Raw genomic sequence first — 18,855 nt, forward strand, 5'->3', positions numbered from 1 at the left:
TGCAAGGCTAAGACAGGACAAACATGCTATTCTTTAGAGGGTGGAGAGGCTGACCTCATAATGATAACGATGACAGCAGGATTCATTGAATGCCTTCTACGTGCAGGTGACTGCTCTAAATGCTCACTTTGCCCAGATCTAATCCTTATAACTCTGTGAGGCAGGTACTATTAAGTTAACCGACTCTACAGGTGAGGAAAGACTCAGAGAAAGAAAGTAACTTGTTGATGGTCACACAGCCATCTTGAGTCAAGACCATTTGACATTTGACTCGAAAATTCACGGAAACTTATTTAGTATCTCATCAGGGTTCAAAATTAAAGCCACTGGCAGTGTGAGAGAGATGCGTTTTGCCTCGCTATTAAAAGAAAAAAGCAGCTGTCCCTTAAAATCATAAACTCCCCATCCCTAAAACATCGTGGAGAGAGAATGGAGACATTCATCCTGGAGGGAATTCCCTCCACGGCCATAGCTGTGGGGATGGGAGGGAGGTGGAGAGTAGGCACAGATTCAGTCACAGAGCAGCCAGGAGACACAAGCCACACCAGCTATTTTAACAGAGAGAATTTCATGTAAGGACGTGTTAAGCAGGTATTGGAGGACCGGAAAGGCAAAGGGGGACAGTGAGGCCTCACAGAGGTGGTAACTGCAGGAAGCAGCTGTGCCTGCTCTAGTGCTGGGGCTGGGGGTAGGGGTGACAACATAAAGAACTGGGATCCTCAGGACCTGGAAGCCTGGAGGAGGGACTCTGGGACAGTGAGACTCAGACCTTTGAGGAAGGGGTGCTGGCTGGCTGGTGCTAGCATCTCTGAGGCAGAGCTATGAGATTGATTCTGGGAGTTCAAAAAAGTATATATCAGAAACTGGAAGCTGCCGCCACTGCTAGGCTAAAGCACTGTGGCTGTGGGGACACGGGCAGGAGCAGGAAGCTGCCTGGAAGGGACAAGGCCCCCTCTCCAGCCTGCAGCCTCCCTCTCCGCCATGGCACAGCCTGTCTTGGCACTGCTGGCAAAGCAGAGAGGTGGCTGGCAGAGTCCCAGCCCAGCATCACGGATCAGGGCAGGGAAGGGAGCCCTTGAAGCTGAGGGTCAGTAGCTTAATAACCGGCACAGTCTAGGTGTCTTCCCTTCTAAAACTCTAGAATCTCACTATGTGCCAGGCACTGGGGATGCGCCAGCCAAAAAGACAAAATCCCTTCCCTTGAGGAAATTGCATGTTCCAGGTGGAGTGGGGGAGGGGTGCTCAGACCATAAACAAACACATTTATAAGGTAGAGAATTTCAGAGCATGAAAATACTCTGAAGCAAATAGTGACCAGTGTCTGTTTTTCTGATCAGAAGGACTGAGTCGTCTCAGAGCTCACTGAACAGCTCATAATAGAACAACCACCAAGAGGAAAAGGGCAGATTCCATGGGGGTCAGAATCTGTGCTGGGGGCTGTATTTGGATTATCTGGGTCTTGTCACAAACTCATGAGGTTGGTATTATGATTTAATTTTACCCATTTTACAGATGGGGAAGTGGAGGCTCTCAGGCCGACTTGGTGATTCACTCCAGGGGAGGAAGTGGAGTCAATGGGACTGGTGACTGGTCAGAGGAAAGTCTCAGGGACGGGAGGGAGTCAAAAGCCACCGGTGTTCCTAGAAACAGAAACAGGAAGGATACAAAGAGGATCAGGTCTGGGGAGTGAAATGGTTACAGATTCCATTTGTCTTAGGGAGAGAAAAGTCTAGCTCGTCGATGGAAATGAAAGTAAGGAACTCAGGAGAGAGGGTAGGAGCTAGAATTCTCATAAATAAATGATTTTTTGTTTCTGCTTAGGAGAAAATAAATGTGGCATCCCAGCAGGCCCAAAATATTAACATTTAAATACAGGCTTACACAGGTGGGTAAAAAAGGCAATTTCCTCAGAATTAAATCAGTTTTTGTTTTTTTTTTTTTTTTCCTCTGAGTCTCAGAAAACTCCGTTCTGTGCAAGTGTGGTCCTCAGAGAGGGATTCACCTTGCTCTAGGCCTCCATGTTCCCAGTGGGGCTCCGTGTCCTTCTCCATTATCATTATGAGAAATGATGCCTAAGAGCTGATGGAGATTCATGAGTGCTGTTGGCTGGAGTTGCTCAGGCTCATTGGTATTGAGGGCAGGGCGCCTCGTGTTGGGGTCTTGACGCCCTTTGCCCTCAACTGTGTCAGCACGTCTGCAGGGCCTGGCTCGGAGCTGGAGGAACCACGGTTTTGCTATGCAACTGGCGAGAAGGGGGACTGTGCAGCTGCAGAGGCTTCCAGGGAAAAGATGGGGAGAGACCAAGGGGGTCCTTGAAACCTCCCCTTCTCCGTCTGGTGGCCCCAGATGCTACCCCTTTGCTACCCATCGACACGTCCGGCCCAGTGCTGCCTTCTCCTGACCCCCACCCTTGCGTACTATGCTCAGAACTGGACTCGGAACCCCTGTGTTATGTAAGCGTGGAAAGGGAAGAGCCAGCTTCAGTGGGATACCAGAGGTCACAGGTGTGGTCTGGCTGCCCCAGGCTGACCAACAGAGAGCCCTATAAGTCAGCCTCCTTGTGTCTCACCACTGCGTCCCGGAGGCTCTCTGAAAGCAGGACACAGCTTTACAAAATGCACATTTTAGTGCTGGGGTCCCAATTCCTAGATACAAGTGATTCTAGATTCTTCTTTAATTCTTATGTTCTCATCAGAATATACCTGTCCTGTTTCTGGGTCTGCAGGGCCCTGCTCTTTGCAAATAGCCCAGATGGGTTTTTCCCATATTCTTTAGCTCAGCAAACCACACCATAGCCTCCCAGGATACCCAGGTCACAAAACTGGGGGTCATTCTTGATTTCTCCCTCATCCTCTTTCCCCTCGGTATTAGTTTGCTGTGGCTGCTATAACAAATTACCTCCTACTGGGTGGCTTAAAACAACAGAAATTTAGTCACTCACTGAAGTTTAGTTCTGGAGCCCAGAAGTTTGATATCAAGGTGTTGGTAGGGTTGGTTCCTTCTGGAGGCTCAGGGGGGAATCCGCTCCCTGCCTCTCTCCTAGCTTCCAGTGATTGCCGACAATCCTGGGCATTCCTTGGCTTGTAGATACATCCCTCTCAACCTTGCTTTGATCTTCACGTGGACTTCTTCCTGTGTCTCTGCTTTCTCTTCTTATAAGGACAATAGTCATTGGACAATGGTCCCAATCCAGTATGACCTCAACTTAATTTAACTAATTGCAACTGCAAAGACCCTATTTCCAAATAAGGTCACATTCTGAGGTTCCTGGTGGACATCCATTCTGGGGGAGAACTACCCAAGTCTCCCGTCTTTCCATGCCATCATTAGTTCCATCCAAGCTATCCCCCTTTCTTGTCACTTCTGCTTCCTTAGTACCTCTCTGATTGGCCCATTTCTCACAGTGAATCTGCTTAGTCAGTGCCTCATTTACATTCCATCAATGACTTCCCATTGCCTTCAAAATCACACCCACGCTGCTTGGCAGTGCTTTCAAGGCCCTTGTGATCCCGCCACTGTTTATCTCTCCAACTTCATCTCACCTAGGATACACAATTGTATTCATTCGCATATAAATGTGGACCCCTTTGTGTGTCTGTTGGTTTAATGACAGCCTCTCTCCCTGCATGTAAGCTGCCCGGAGAACAGGGAGAGTGTGTCTCTTTTGTTCACATTTCTATCCCAGGCCTGACACGTACTCCATGCTCCCTCAGATCCCAACATGGTGCTGGGCACGGAGAGCGTCTTGAGAACTTTGATGCCTGGACAAAGGATTCTGACCCTGGAGTGATGCTGAGACAAGGAGGAAGGTAGACTAAGGGAGCTGAGCCACTCGACCAGGGACACAGGGGAAGGTACTCCACCCTCATCTCCCACTTCGGTGGCCCTGACCCTGAGCCACCTGGCCAGAGGAGACCACAGCCCTGGGGCCCATGGGGACATGGCTGCTGTGGCTGAGACTGTGGTGGGGAGCAGGGGCTGATCTCTGTCACCTCCAGTTCACAGTCCTGACTTTCTCCTGCCCTGAACCCTCCAGCAGCCTCCCTGCAAGGCTCTGGGTTAAGGTCCCGGCAGCCTCTGCCTCGCTCACTCCCTTCCAGCCTCGCGGGCCCCCGGCTGTTCCTCACACAGGCCAAGCATGTTCTGGACTCAGAGCCTTTGCACTGCACTTCTTCGGCCTGGAATGCTATTCACACAAAGTTGTTCTCACCTTATTCAGGTTTGTGCTCACATGTCACCTCCGCAGAGAGGTCCCTCCAACAACTCTGTCGGGAAGGCGCCCCTCTGACCGCCGATTCCCTTACCCGGCGGGGGCAGGTGTGTGTGCGTGTATCTTTCTTCAGGGCACTTGGCCTTCCCTGACTCTGTTTTATATAGGTGTCTGCCTGATGTCTGTCCCCCCAGTCTGCAAGCTCCCAGACAGTGGGACCAGGTCTGTTTTCTGCTCCATCCCCAGTGCCAAGGGCAGCCCAAGGAGGAATGCCCACCTCCCCACTGTTCATGGAGACAATCTGGGTTCCTCCAGCCACCAAGCTCTTTTGAATAAATCCACCAAAACAGGCTTGAAATTTTGCTCTGGTCGGGATCTTGTCTGGTTTAGAGCACCATGGATAACGTGGGTTTTGGAGCTCATGAGACTTCAACTTAAGTTGCCACCGTAACCACTCATTAGGTGTGTGCCCATAAGCCAGGTATTCCAGCTTCCTGAGCCTCTATTTCCTTATCTTTAAAATGGGGATAAGACCTCCCAACTGTCAGAATTGATTCTGGTGTTAAACGGGCAGGGTGACCAACTGTCCTGGTTTCCCCAGGACCAAGGAGCTTCTGGGGAGGCAGCTACTTTCAGTTGCTAAAATCACAACAGTCCTGGGTCACTCTAGGGGCCCCTGCACAGATAGAGAGGCTGCCTCTCCCACAACAATGACAATGAGAGTGGAGAGCCTGCGTTTTTAACCCAAATTCTACACTGCCTTCAGATTTTGGGTCACTTGCATTTTATATTTTACTACATAAATGTCACAAATGACCCAAATCCCTTGTGGCACCAAGGCGGGTGTCAGAAATAGTAAAGAGGTAATTCGTCATGGGTGGCCAGTCCCCTCTGCTTCTACGGTTGTCTCCCTTTCTCTGTACCAGTCACAGTCCTGTTTCCCCAGATCCGGTCATGGAGAATAGAGGGGCTGCCCCTGACATTCACAGCCAGGCCAGACTGACTAGTCCCTTCCACCTTTAAGGCCACCCACCAAGAAAGCCGGAAGAATGGTCACATGACCAAGGCCAAACCACAGGCAGCTCCGGGTCTAAGTCAGAACAATCCTTCTAGAAATCCATCTAGAGGCAGTGATGGAGGGAACTTGGAGAGGAGGCACTTACCGGTTAAATAAAAGTCCCTTTAAATATTTCATCCTCATATTGGTAATTACATCAGCCCCCAGTGGGGCCGACAGAGTCCTGGGCGGCTAGTGGGCAGGAGGGAGACACTGGGGCATTTGCATCGGTGCAGTGCTGAGTAGGGGCTATTTCCCAAACTCTGGTGTAATGCTCACTGCAGATCCGAGAAAACCTGCCCTTGTCACTGTGCCCAGAGCCTCAAATAGTGAAACCAACTCAACTCTTAGAGGAATTCAAGCTCAGTGCCAAGCTGGCATGTTCCCAGAAGGGCAGGAGGCAATGGCATACCAAAGGGGATGTGAAAGCTTTTTGGGTGGTTTGTGTTGTTTTTCTCCATCTAGTCCGTAAGCTTACTCATGCTGGGGAGGGAGATGCTCACTCCTTTAATATACACTCCCCCCGCCCCAGGTTATCTTTCCACTGCAGAATGTCAATACCTTTTACCTTGGCATCGCCCTCGAATTCCAGTGAGCCGAGGAGAGGCGGACGAACCTTGTCATCTGTCTAAGCCTCGTTTCCTTGTCTGTGACGTGGTTGTAACATAGCTTCCAGGTTGGGTATATCGAGGTGAGGGGTAAATAAAATCGTACCTGAGAAGTTCATTTCTAAGTTGAGAATTGATACAAGTGTTAAATAGTATACTGGTTAGGAGGCAGGGCCATGTGATGGTTAAAAGCCCAGTTCCTACACCTCCGAGCTATGTCACCTCTAGACCAACGAAGCCTCTTAAGCCTCGGTTCTTCCAGTCCTCACTCTGTAAAATGAGGGTAGTTACATCATATGATTACCGTACTCAATGAAAAATGTGTGTAGGGACGTGGCACATAATAAGCGCTCAAATAAGGGCAGCTATTATCATTTTCTCTTGTTATTGTTAAGATGTTGACCACTATACAGATGAAGAGACCCGCGGCTGCCTCTCCAGGGTGTGCTGATCCCACATGGAATGATCTGGAGTCTGCAATGACTGTGCGTCTCCCCTCCTTACTCACAAGCTTCAGTCACATCTCCTGTCTCTGTCTCTGGCCACGAGTCTGAGAGCTGGGTGTCCTTGGGCTTCAGAGGTTCCAGAGCAGTAGGACAAAGGACCAGACACAATGGGCCTGGAGGCGTTTCCAGGGCCCTTTTGCTTCTGTGGCTTCAGCTTCGGTTGGAAAGAGTATGGGTTCTGCCTTCCTTAATATGTTAGTGAACTAGGTCAGCTCAGGACAAACCTTTATTAAGACTCTGCCATGTAGAGGAAAAAATGCTTGAGTTTGATTCTCTGACTTGAGGGGCTAAGACCCCCTCCAAAATAACTATGGGGCAGAACTCTGTGTAGCCTCGGAGCTCCTCTCTGCGACGTCCTCACTCTCTGCCCCTGCAGTAGCATCCCATCAGCCCTCATTCTTTCCTATCTCTTACCCACATGAATGGGGGAGTCCAGAGATAAAGTGTAGTGGAGAGAAAGAAGTTATTATCCCCTCAACTGACACCTAAGCTCCTCTCAGGGAAGGGATTGCCTTTGTAGATAGAGGCGTGGGTCCTTGAAGAAAGAAAGACCTAAACTTCTCTGTGGTAGGAATTTGGGATGGGAGAGAGCTGAAGAGGGCTTAGGGAAGTGGAGATGGAGGCTGGCCTCCAGGTATTGGGAATAACCAAGGGATGTTTAGGGAGATGTCGAAACTCACCTTTAAGTTGTCTGTGTGGCCGTGAGGTAAGCTCCGTCTGTCTCCCCAGACTTCCCATGACGTTGGCTACATACAAAGGATTTGTCAGATTTTTAAAGTGAAAATTAGGAGAAGGGATTGAATTACAAATTCAGATGGATTTGATGTGGAATAGAATCAGGGTACCTATGAAACCAAGCAGTTCCCTAAGCTGGCCTAATTCAGCGTTGGCAGGTGCTCAGAAGTCCAGGTGACTGGGAACACCCTGCCCTCCGTACCCCTCTCCCCACATCTACATAATAGCAGAGAGACTGAGAGCAGAAGGGGCCCACTACATGGTCGTGGTGGGGGGACATCCAAGAAAAGCCATTGGAATCCTAAAGGATAAGGCATCTCAGCCGATTTCCCGGTTTCAAACATAATAGAAATACTAACAGCGGCTTGTGCATTATACTTTCCAAAGTGCTTTCCCATATTTTGTCCCTTTTAACCTCAGCCTTTTGTTTCAGTTTTCAGGCAAGGAGACTGCAGCCCTGAGAGGTCACGAGACTCATTCGAAGTGACGCTGCCCACGGTCTGTTCTCCACTGCTGTTGGGACCTCTGCTGACTCAACAGAGCCCAGGCGTCTGGTTGCAAGAGTTTGCTAATCGTTAGGATGTTAAGTGACTCCAAAAATACTATGGGGTGGCTTCCAGGAGGAAAAGCTGAGCACGGAAATGGGGCTCAGGGCCAATCTCTGTCATGGCCCACCCCCAGTCGGTAGGGAGCAGCGGGGTGAGCAGGAAGGGGCCAGGGGAAAGCCCAGCCCAACGGGCCCAGCAGGGAAAGCAGTGCTTGTTTGGTGTGGCAAAGAGTATGGTGTGGAGGCTGAGGGAGCCACATGGGGCCAGAACCCAGGGATCTGTGTGTGCACAGCTGGGGGAAGTTTAGGTGCAGAGGCTGAGGGAGCCACATGGGGCCAGAACCCAGGGATCTGTGTGTGCACAGCTGGGGGAAGTTTAGGTGCAGAGGCAAGGACCTCAGAAGAGTGAGCTTTCCAGACAGCTCTGCCGGGGAGTTGTTGCCGTTCTTGGCAGCCACAGGAGGGGCTATTTTTGACCAGGACTCTCTCAACCCCACCATCTTCTTGACAGGGAGGAAGTCCTACAGAGAGGCTGCTCTGCGCCTAGAACGCAGGTCCCCCACTGTCTCACTAGAGGGAGCCTAGGTTCCTACTCCCTGATCTGCAGCCCACCTGGCTAGGGGTGACCGCCCTTCTGATCCTGAGAAGATGTAGGTCAGGGGACCTGGGGGAGGAGCAGGTATCCTTCCTAGTGATGGGGAGATCTCAACGCACTTTGGACAACGTTTTCAGGAATCACAAGCAGCAAAGGCTAGATCTGACTGTAAAATGAGTACTGTTTCTACTCACAGTTTTTGAGACCCTCCGACCCTCACTCTGAACCTGGTGGTCTGTATTCTACCCTCAACCTGCTTCCCCATCCCAGGATCAGAGCTCTTCTCAGCAAGTCCCACTCTGTTCCGAGTACAGAGTCCCAGGACCCAGACGCAGCGACAGGAGATGGGAGAGGCTTGGCCGTGTGCTTGACAATGATCATAAGACCCATCGCCTATGAAGAAGGCAGTACACGTGGTGGGCAGACATCTGGGCTCTGGAGTCAGACAATTTAGAGTCAGTCTCCAAATCTCCCCCAAACAGACGTGATTGCCAAGGGACCAGGAACCTTGTCTATCTTCTTTTCCACAAAATCCCCAATGCCTTGAATAGAGCTTGGCACACACAGAGCAGTCAATATTTTATGAATAAACCAGTGGCTCCAACCTTACTGCTTCTTTAACCTGGCACCAGTCACTTCATCTCTTTGAGCCTCAGTTCCCTCCTCTGTAAAATGGGACAAAAACCTACTTACCAGGTGGTGAGGATGTGATGAGAAAATCCAGCTACGGCACTCAGTACTGTGCTTAGAGTGTAGTAAGCCTCCAGCAACAGCAGTCAATTCGCAGCTCGCAGATGCCCGGCACTTTGTGAGGTACCGTGTGTTCACGCACGCATGTTTGTGTGTGCGCGTGCATGGGCGTACACGTGCATTGGTGTGCATGTGTCCCACGTAATCGTAAGTTATCCTCCCAGGAAGATGGTTCTGTTATTGTCTTATTTTTACAGTTGAGGAAGGTGAAGTACAGAGAGGTGCTGCAACACGTCCAAAGTTGTCTTGCTGGTAAGTGGCGGTGGAACCACATTTTGAAGCCCAGGCATCTTTGTTCTCACGCTCAGAAACTGCTTGCTTAGAGTCCTTCTGGATCTGACACTCTGCAAATGACAAAGTACTGGCTTGGGCCACTCCGTGCAGAGGACAAGGCAAGCCTTCAGCCATCCTTTTCTGCGTCTGACACTTCCATAGCGGGTGACCCCAGGCATCCAAGAGGTGATGAGCTGAGTTGTCCAAGGATGCAATGACGGATCGCCAGGTGTCAGACACCGGGCCCAGCCTTGCATCTTGCTGCCATGTGGAAACAGGATGGGCTCGAGGAGTTTACAGCCCACCGTGGGGGGCTTTCGGCCTTCAGCATCTGTGAGCATCTCCCAGGCCGCTAGCCACGTGCAGATGTCAGTGCCCACCCCCAGGTGGCAGAGGCTGATTCTGTAGGTCTGAGGTGAGACTTTGGGGCCTGAATCTCTGACAAGCACCCTGGATAATTCTATGCAAGTGTTCTTTCTACTTTTGGAGATTAGGAAAGAAAAAGAAAGATCTGTCAAATAGGTATGTGCCCTACAGTTATCTGTTAACCAGGAAGGAAGGGGAGAGCAGCCTCTGTTTCAGCTTTGCAAGAAAGGGGGATGTCAAAGAGATGTCACTTTATGGGTAAGTTCCCCTCCACCCGCCAGCTCCCCCTCCCCCGTTGCCCCCCAAGCACCATCCCCGTGGCTGCCCTCCAAAGAAAGGCTGAGTCGGCTCCCAGGCAGCCACCCATCTGAGCTCCCTGTGTTGTGCTCCTACACCTCCCTTCGCTTCCGCTGGTAAAAAGAAAATTGCCAAGTAATTGTTCTTCGACAGCCCCTGCTGGTCTCGGTCCTTTCCTCCTTGCTGAGATTATAATTAGGGAATCAGTAAATTTAAACAGAAAATCCATGAGCTGCACAGAGCCTTCATCTTTCAAACGCCATTTTACGTACCCTGCAAGTGGCACTCGTACCCGGTATGGACAGCGGTGGCAGGACGAGGCCCTGAGTCAGGTGGGGATGGGAAGCCCGGGAGCACAGCCCCTCGGCTCTCAGCACAGGTGCAGGGGCAGCAGCGTGGATGAGCATTTGCTGTGCCCTGGAGGCTGGGCTAGGTGCTTTCTAAGCCTTGCTTTATTACATCTACCCTTCGAGGTAGCACTAGTTTTATTCCCATTATGTAGATGAGGAAACTAAGGCTCAGAGAGACAGTGACTTGCTCAAGGTCACACAGCTAGGAAGAGACTCTTAAGATGGACTTGAAGCCCCACATGTCTGATCTCTCAACCTATGTGTTTTATCCTGAAATTTGACTGCTCTCAATGGACTGGGGGCCTAAACCCCATGTCAGAGTAAGTTTCAGGTTGTGTGGTCCTCCTTTTTCCCCTTCTAAAGTCTGGATGCAGCCACAGCCCAGCCTATGCCCCGAGGGTCTATAGGTCTAACAGAGGCTCTTGGTGGGGCTGAGAGAGAGGAAGAGAATTCTGCCCGTCATTGTGAGCTGTGGCTTTTCTCTGTACTGATAACACCGCCTCCCTACCCTGGGTCCTCGAAATAACTTGTCTGGGCAGGAACAACCTTAGCATCACCTCTACTTCTATTCCTCTGATGAGGAATCAGAGGCCTCAGAGAGAGAAAATGATTTTGCCCAGGGTGCCTCCGCCAGCTATTGGCTGATGGATTTGGGACGAGGTGCTTCCCGACACCCTCCAAGGCTGGGCTGCTTCTCCAGGGTTCTGCAGCTCTGCAGGGCTGGACTCCAGCTGCAGGGAATGGGCCTGTCCAAACAGAAAGCCAAACCATTGGTAGGTGGAGAAGGAAAGGAAGCTCACGTATCTTGTTCGCCTATGATGTGTTGGCTGTGAAAGGGAAGGGTGTTGGAGCCACCCTGTCAGCAGGAACTTTTGGTTTTGCCTTTCTCAGTGTCATGTGAAAAGTGAGAATGTTGGGCTTCCCTGGTGGCGCAGTGGTTGAGAGTCCGCCTGCCGATGCAGGGGACACGGGTTCGTGCCCCGGCCCGGGAGGATCCCACATGCCGCGGAGCGGCTGGGCGCGTGAGCCAGGGCCGCTGAGTCTGCGCATCCGGAGCCTGTGCTCAAAAAAAAAAAAAAAAAAAAAAAGTGAGAATGTTTGTGGTCCACACCTGGTGGAGGTGATGTGAGGACGACTTGGGTTCATGAATGTATGACACACACCTACAGTGTGGTGTTCAGTATGTGTTGGTTAAAAGCCAAGACCATTACTTGTTTCCTTGTTTAATAGTGTGCTAATATTATTAATAATTCTTATAATAACACTGTGGGATATTAATACCTCCATTCTCCAGATGGGAAAACCAAGGCTCGCAGAGATTAGGGGATTTGGTTCAAACACATAGCTAGTAAGTGGCAGGTCCTGAGTTCCAGCTGGGATATGTATGATCCTGGGCCTGCACTCCCTGCTTTAACACATCATCTACAGCTTGGGGGGAGAGGTGTTAGTAGGACAGGGATATCTAATGGAATGGGGGACATGAGACACCCCAGACAGATCAACCCATGACCTGGCTCTTCAGGACAAGCTGCAGTGCCTGGTCTACCGTACTTTTCAACCACCCTGCACCACAGAAAAATGCAGAAGGTACAAGTTGCCCTGCAGGCCAGGAACAAAGGCTCGGGGACCTTGCCACTTAACTGGTCTTGGTTCTTATGGAACTTCCCTTGGTCGCCAGTCACCTGCTGCAGGGGCTCTTTCATTTAGTAGTAAATAAGGGGGAAAATCCCTTTTAAACCCTTTCCCCTCTCTTCAAATCTTATTTGTGATTTTTAATCATATTCAAGAACTGCCACACCCCTTTCTTTCCCTTTACCCTTTGGACTTTTTGTCTCTCCCCTCTCTGGTCTCTCTTTGTCTCTCTGGCTCTCTCTGTGTCTTGCTCTGTCTCCCTCTTTCCCTCTGTGCTTCTGTCTCTGTCTCTTGGCTTGGGAACACGGAGAAAGTTAACCATGACTCCAAGGGGGAACCTTAGCCTCCCTCCTTTCCGACACCCCCCTCCCCTCCACAAGCCCCTCTGTTCAGAGCTCAGTGGCCGCTTGGGCACAGCACCAGCTCAGCACCTTGGTGAGGGCATCACTTTCAAGTATCACTGTAATTTTCCCCAGCCTCAGAAACTCCCAGCTAAGCCTCTCTCCTCATGTTGCTAAACATAAATAAACAAGTCCCTAGATGGGAAGGGCAGGATTGTAAATTGGCTGTGTTTCTGCAAAGCAGAACTTCTTAACCAGAATGTGGCATGCTCTTCATCTCGATGCCTGGAGGGGGCAGAGAGATGACAGAGGACAGAGGACCTTGAGAGTAGGAGGAAAAGAGAAACAACAAGCAGAAGTCAGGGGAGAAAGAGAAAGGGTGATTGAGGGGGAGGAGAAGATATGGAAAGGCCCATGGGAGTCACACCCACCTCTCTCATACCATAGGTGATGAGTTTAAAATGAGGTTTTCCATTTCACTGCCAGATAAACTGAGGTTGCTGGAAGCTCAATGTCGATACTAAGAGAGGGCAGAGTTTCCTCCACAATTAACAATGGTGCAGCAAGGGCAGAGAGAGAGAGGGAGTTTCTGAGCTCCCTAAACCCCAGGAACTAGAAAACCACATTCTGCATTGTTTTTCTTCCCACTGGCGGAACTGAACTGGCCTCCAAGTCCAAGCCCGCTGTTCTGCTGATCGAGCTCTGTCTGGCAAATGCATTTGGGGCTTCTGCAGTTTTCCTGAGAAACAGCACATGTCCATCCTCGATTCTTGTTCTTTTCGGTTTTGGGGGCCAACCCTTGAACATCACCTGGACCCCGCTTTGCTAAAGAGGAAACGTCATGCAGTGGTGTCGTCACCTTAGCAGGAGACAGACGCCAGACAGGATTTAAATGGGAGCAAGGGTGTTGGTTAAGGCCTCGGGAGAAGCCGCACGCTTTTTCTCCAGCCTCACCATGGAAGGGATGGAGGCGAACCCAGAGTGAAAGAGGCTTCAGCCCCCATGCACACACCCACACTCCTGGCACAATCAACAGCGCTGATGCTCGAAGCAGTAACGTCAGCCTCTTCGTAGCACCTAGGCCAGCCAAAGGCCCGGAAGCAAGTCAGGCTTTCAGCCTTTCCACCCAAGGAAAAAAAGCCACATTTTTGCTAATGCTCACCTCCTCTGGCCTTGGACCTGGCGCTGGGGTGGGGAGAGAAGAGAGCAATGTTGCCCTGCCCTCTGCTGGGGTAAGCACTGCAAAACAGCACTTAATCCAGGGGCTGAGGAGCTTAACCTGTTTCCTGGGTTTCAGGTTATCTGAGTGGAAACCCTCTTTAGCTCCACACCTTGAGAGTGGAAGGATCTTTCTGAGACCGCAGCCTGGATGGCAGAGCAGAGGCCATCGTGGACTCTTGGCACTGAACTTGGAGAAGCCAGTGACCAGGACTCTGGACTCAGAATGGCCCAAAGTGTACCCACACCAGGACACATGCTGTGAAACATTTTCTTTGCTGAAGAAGCCTTGCTAAGAATACGTTTTTCATGTTCCCCTTTCTTCTAAAAGTCAGCCACACAGGCAATTACCTCATTTGGGTTCAGTGAAGTGTCTTCTGTTTACTGAATTTCTCTTCTTCCTGTGGTTTGGCTGGGCAGTGCCATCTTGCATCAACTTGCTGTCTGGGATTGGTACCCTCCCACCTGCCCACGCTGGGCTTCAGTGGCCAACAGAAGCCCTCTGTGTCCTGAGACAGGCACAGGCCCCTCTGGTCACCAAATGGCCCCATAGCAGCATTCCAATGACCTGGGCTCAAAGGGCTTCAGGCAGGGCTGGCCCCTGGGGGCAGCGCCGGCAATCAGAGCTAAGGCTGCTTTCAAAGCCCACTGGCTTTGCTTGGTTTGTCTCTCTCCCCTCTGTCCCTTTCAAGGATGGTGGGCAGCCTGCAGGTGGATCACAAAGACAGGGATGCATCATTTCCACCTGAGAAAAGAAAAGAAACAGAAGATGCCTGGTATGAGTCTTCCTGAAGACTCATCTTGAGCATCCCCAGGGAGCCGTCGGGACAACTCTCACGGATTCAGGGAGAGTCTTGTCCCCCCAAGGAGGGCCCTTCCTCTCCTGCCACCATGATGCATTTTGGGGGAGGGCCACCACCCTGTTTCTTTGCTTAGTCTGAACTGATTTGAGGAAAAGGAGAACATTGTGTGAGCAATGGACCTGACCACCCTTCCTCATGGATCCACCAAGGTGGAGGGAGAGGGGAGAGGGACTTCTCCTTTATTCCCTCCGCAAAGGCAGCAGCTCCTGGAGGAAAGTTTGAAAGCCTCAGTAACCAGCTGCACATACGTGTGTGTACACACACACACATACATACACACTCCCCATCATCACGTGACCTTGGGTAGCCTCTGCTGAGGAGCCCACAGTTCATATTAGCCCTCCTTTCCTACACCCTCTCCCTAGCATCCACACAGCACGTGGCACCAACCCCTGCAGACATCAGTCCTTTACCAGGAACGAGGGCATCCTTGACCCTTGAGATGGCTGAGAAAAGAAACTGTGCTCTTCCCCAGCCACGGTACAGACATGGGAATTTCCTTCAAGGTCAGGACCACATCTCCTTCTCAGCAACCCCTTGTGGCCCCAAGAGCGAGAGGGAAGTCTTATGCCCCCAAAGAAAACGGAATTGCCTGTGACTCATACCCGGCCCTGCTGGTTGAGAAATCTACTTCCTGCGGTTGAGGGTAGGGGAGTGGTGTAAAACTGGGGCAAGGGGAGGGGTGTGCATGTGTGTGTGTGTGTGTGTGTGTGTGTGTGTGTGTGTGTGTATGTACATGTTCCACATTGGCCCCCCTAGTGAAATGCGGCAACTTGCTAAGCTTTCCTGAGACCAGGGCTTTCAGAAAACCAGCTCCCAAAACACTGAACCCTAGATGATCTGGTGTGGCCCACAGTCTGTTTGGACATTGTTTTAAAGAGCAAGACAAAAAGAACTAAATGAGAAAGGAAAATAATTCGGCCACATGAATTGCTGCTCCCACAATAATCTGGATGATCTGCTCCCACGCGACGTGGGGAAAGGGGAGGGTATCGTACCAGCCAAGTTCAAGGAGGCCCTCAGAGGCTTGGTCTAATGCCGGCTCCCCCCGGCTTCCCAGCTCTTGTCCTCGATTTCTAAGCCTTGGAGTGATGCCCCCTTGCCTTCCGAAGACTCTGCCGCTTCTTTTGATTTGCAGCTCTGCCTCTGGAGGGATTGCCATGCTGGAGCTTGAGGGAAGGGGAAGTGAAGCTGTTTCGATTTTTTTTTTTTCCTTTTTTTTTTTCTATTGTGGCAAAAGGGAAATATCAACTTGGATATAAACAAAATGGGGAACTGAGACTCACCACATGATTTTTGGTGTTTTCTCGGTTTGATAGAACAGGAGCAAAGAAGAAAGGTGCTTTCTGACGGTACAGTTTAACTTCTAGGCAACGGGGTCATTATTTGTTTAAAGAAAGGAAGAGCAAATAATGTTTGTCTAAACCTATTGTTTTTCATATACACATATACAAACTTCCTGGGTTTTCCCAGTTCTTGCACTGTCCCTGGCCCTTCCCGCCACCCTAGTCTATGACCTCACTCTTCGCCCAGGAGTCCTGAGGGATTGCAAGGAGATCAGCCCTGGACCAGGAGGTAAGGGCTAGCCCTGGGCTGTTTCCAGGCAAGGGTGATAACTGTCCTTTCTGAGATGGGACCTGGGGCATCTCAGTTTGTCCAACAGCAACGTGCCTGGCGTTCAGGACAAAGGTTGTCTTACCTGACACCAACCAGGTGGTCAGAAGTGGGTCCAGGTACAGGTGGCGCCGAGGGCTCTAGGCAGAGACACACCAGAGACAAACTACATCTGAAACAATGCACATGCATTGTGTTTACGTGTTCACTCAATCCTTCACCCACTCAACAATTACGTATGCCTCTGACCCACTTCCAATGAAGTCCAGACTCCTTTCCATGGCCTGCAAGACGCTGCATGGTTTTGTCCCTGCAGACCTCTCCACCCTCATGTCCCGGCCCTCTCCCTGTTTACTCTTCCTACCCTTTCCTGATCGTCGAACATGCTCAAGTTGTTCACATCAGGACTTTCTATTCCTCTTTGCTTGGCTGTTCACACAAATGTCACCTTCTCATAAAGTGACTTGACCATTTCTTCTAAAGTAGCACCCCCAGTGACGTGATTTTGGTTAATTTATAGTACTCTTCTCACTCACCCATCTTGCTTATTTGTTTCTTCCATCTGGCTGTTCCTGGTTATATCTTTTTCTAATAAACTGATGATCTAGTAAGTAAAATGTTTCTGTGAGCCACTCTAGCAAGTTAATAGAACCTAAGGAGAGAGCTGTGGATATCTCTGATCCACAGCCTGTAGGTCAGAAGCACAGGGGACAACCTGGACTTGAGATTGGCCTCTGAAGTTGGCCAGTCTTGTGAGACTGAGCCCTTAACTTACGGGATCTGTTGCTAACTGCAGGAAGATAGCATCAGAATTTGAATTGGGTTATAGGACACCTTGATGATGCCCTGAGCATTGCTTCGTGGTGTGGGAAAACCTCCTCACCACACACACACACACACACACACACACACACACACACATTGGAACTGGGTCCAGAACCCTTAGTACTCAAGAATTATTTCTTGAAAAAAGGAACAAAAGGAGAGCACAGTGAGAAGTAAGCCTGGCAAGGCCGACCAGAGTTGGGAAATGCTAGGGGAAGGAATTTAGACTTTAGCCAGAGGAAAATAGGGAGTCATAGCAGGGTTGATGAGATGTGTGTTTCTGATGGTCACCCTGCTGCGGCACTGGAAGTGTGTTGGGGAAAGTCCAGGCTGAAGCTTCAGGACTCTGAACCTGATTTTGTAGTCACTATTTTCTTTTTCTTTTCTTTTTCTTAAAGAGTTCCTCCCTGTCCAATTGTAGAAGCAAGTATAGAGCCTCCTCTAAAAATACAAGGTGGGGAAAGAATATGAGTTCCATTTGGGGCATGTTGAGCTTGAGGCAAATGAAGAAACTCCAGATGGAGATGTTCTGCAAGGAGAGTAGGGTGGTGGTTACAGCATGGGTCAGCGTTCAAATCCTGACTTCAGGCTGTGTGAACTTGGGCAAATGGTTTGATCTCTCTGTGTAAGATGGGATGACAATCATAGTACCACCCTCCTAGGCTTGTTGTAAAGATCAGATGAGACAATGTATGGAAAGTGCTTAAACGGTGCCCAGTGTGTAGTAGGTCCTCAAAACAAGTTACATGTCAGCCCTTTGTATTGTGTGGGGAAGTGCAGATCTGGGCGTCATCAGAATGATGGAGACCTTGAGAGGAGTGGGGTCATGCAGGAAGAGTGTGTTAAGGCATGATAAGAAGGTCCAGGACAGAGCTCTAATACCTATCAGGGTGACCAGAGAAAGAGGAACCAGCACGATAGGCTGACAAGGATCAGACAAAGTGGTGGTGGGAGGAGAGCGAGTCCTAGAAGCCAGGGGAGGCGAGAATGCCCAGCAGGCACTGGGTCCTGAGGGTCCCCTGCTGCTGACAGTACAGGCTGCTGCTGTGGGCCTTGGGGAAGCCAACAGTGAGATGGGCAGAGGTTTCGGTGCAGAGTTAGGCACTGGGGAATGAACGTGTGTGCAGACGGCAAGTGTAGACCGTGTCCTCCTGAGAACCCTGGCTATGAGAAAAAGAGGGGAACGGAGGCAGAGGGAAAAGACTTTTTGTGGTTGGTTTGCTTTGCTTCTGGAGGACTCAGTTCGTTGTTTAAAAGATGAAATTCACAGGCTTGGAGGGGGCTGTGAAGAGAGTTGGTAGAGAAGATATGAAGATTTGGAAGAGCAATAACATAATGGATGGAAGATATGACTGTCTTGGAAGAATTAGAAAGGGGAGGATGGAGGACAGAGGGAGGAGTCAACTCGAAATAGCTCTCTGAGTCTGGAAGGAAGGGGCGAGGGTGGGAAGGTTATAAATACGTTTGTAGGTAGGCGGACAGGAAGTGGGGGAGTTAGGCCTGGTAGCCTCAGTTTTTTGTCTGTGAAGTAGGATGCTAGGTCATCTGCCGAAATATGTAAATACGTAGCATCTCTCCAACCGTGGGGCATTCAGGAGAAATTGTGATTAAGAATCTTAAAATCTCAAGAGGGGGTCCAGGGTTGGGGAAACCAAAGTTGATGGGAAAGTTATTAATATCCTTATAAATTACTTTACATTGAGTAATATAAAGCAAGGAACATAGCACACCAAGTGAGGACGAGACCTCAGAGGCAATTTGCACATCTTTATTAGTGCTATACGGTTCATTTTAATTTACAGTCTTTTGTTTACTTGCTAGGTGCTTGAAGCATTTCAGGATTTTCCTACCCTTCAGTTTAAACAAAATGCTCACACATTAATTTTTAAAATAATTTTTAAAATTATGCATAATTTCAAACACACAACAAAGTCGGAAGAATTGTACAGGGCACACCAATATTATCCACCACCTCGGTTCTACCATGAACATTTTACTAAGCTTGTTTATTTAAACAAACTTTGAATTGTTTTAGATTTAGAGAAAGACTGTGAAGATGGTGCAGAGG

General features: G+C 50.0%; 1 long non-coding RNA gene across 1 annotated transcript; it reads right to left on the reverse strand.

The window, feature by feature from the left end:
* Positions 1 to 1,237: 1,237 nt before the first annotated feature.
* LOC112405115 (uncharacterized) lies at positions 1,238 to 9,887 on the reverse strand. The gene is made up of 3 exons (XR_003004269.1): positions 8,952 to 9,887; positions 7,062 to 7,127; positions 1,238 to 1,640 (listed from the first exon to the last, which is right to left on the reverse strand). It is a non-coding gene; the product is annotated as an uncharacterized LOC112405115 (long non-coding RNA).
* Positions 9,888 to 18,855: the final 8,968 nt, after the last annotated feature.

Source organism: Neophocaena asiaeorientalis, unplaced genomic scaffold (assembly GCF_003031525.2).
Source record: "Neophocaena asiaeorientalis asiaeorientalis breed wild unplaced genomic scaffold, Neophocaena_asiaeorientalis_V1.1 scaffold268, whole genome shotgun sequence".
NCBI classification, from domain to species: domain Eukaryota; kingdom Metazoa; phylum Chordata; class Mammalia; order Artiodactyla; family Phocoenidae; genus Neophocaena; species Neophocaena asiaeorientalis.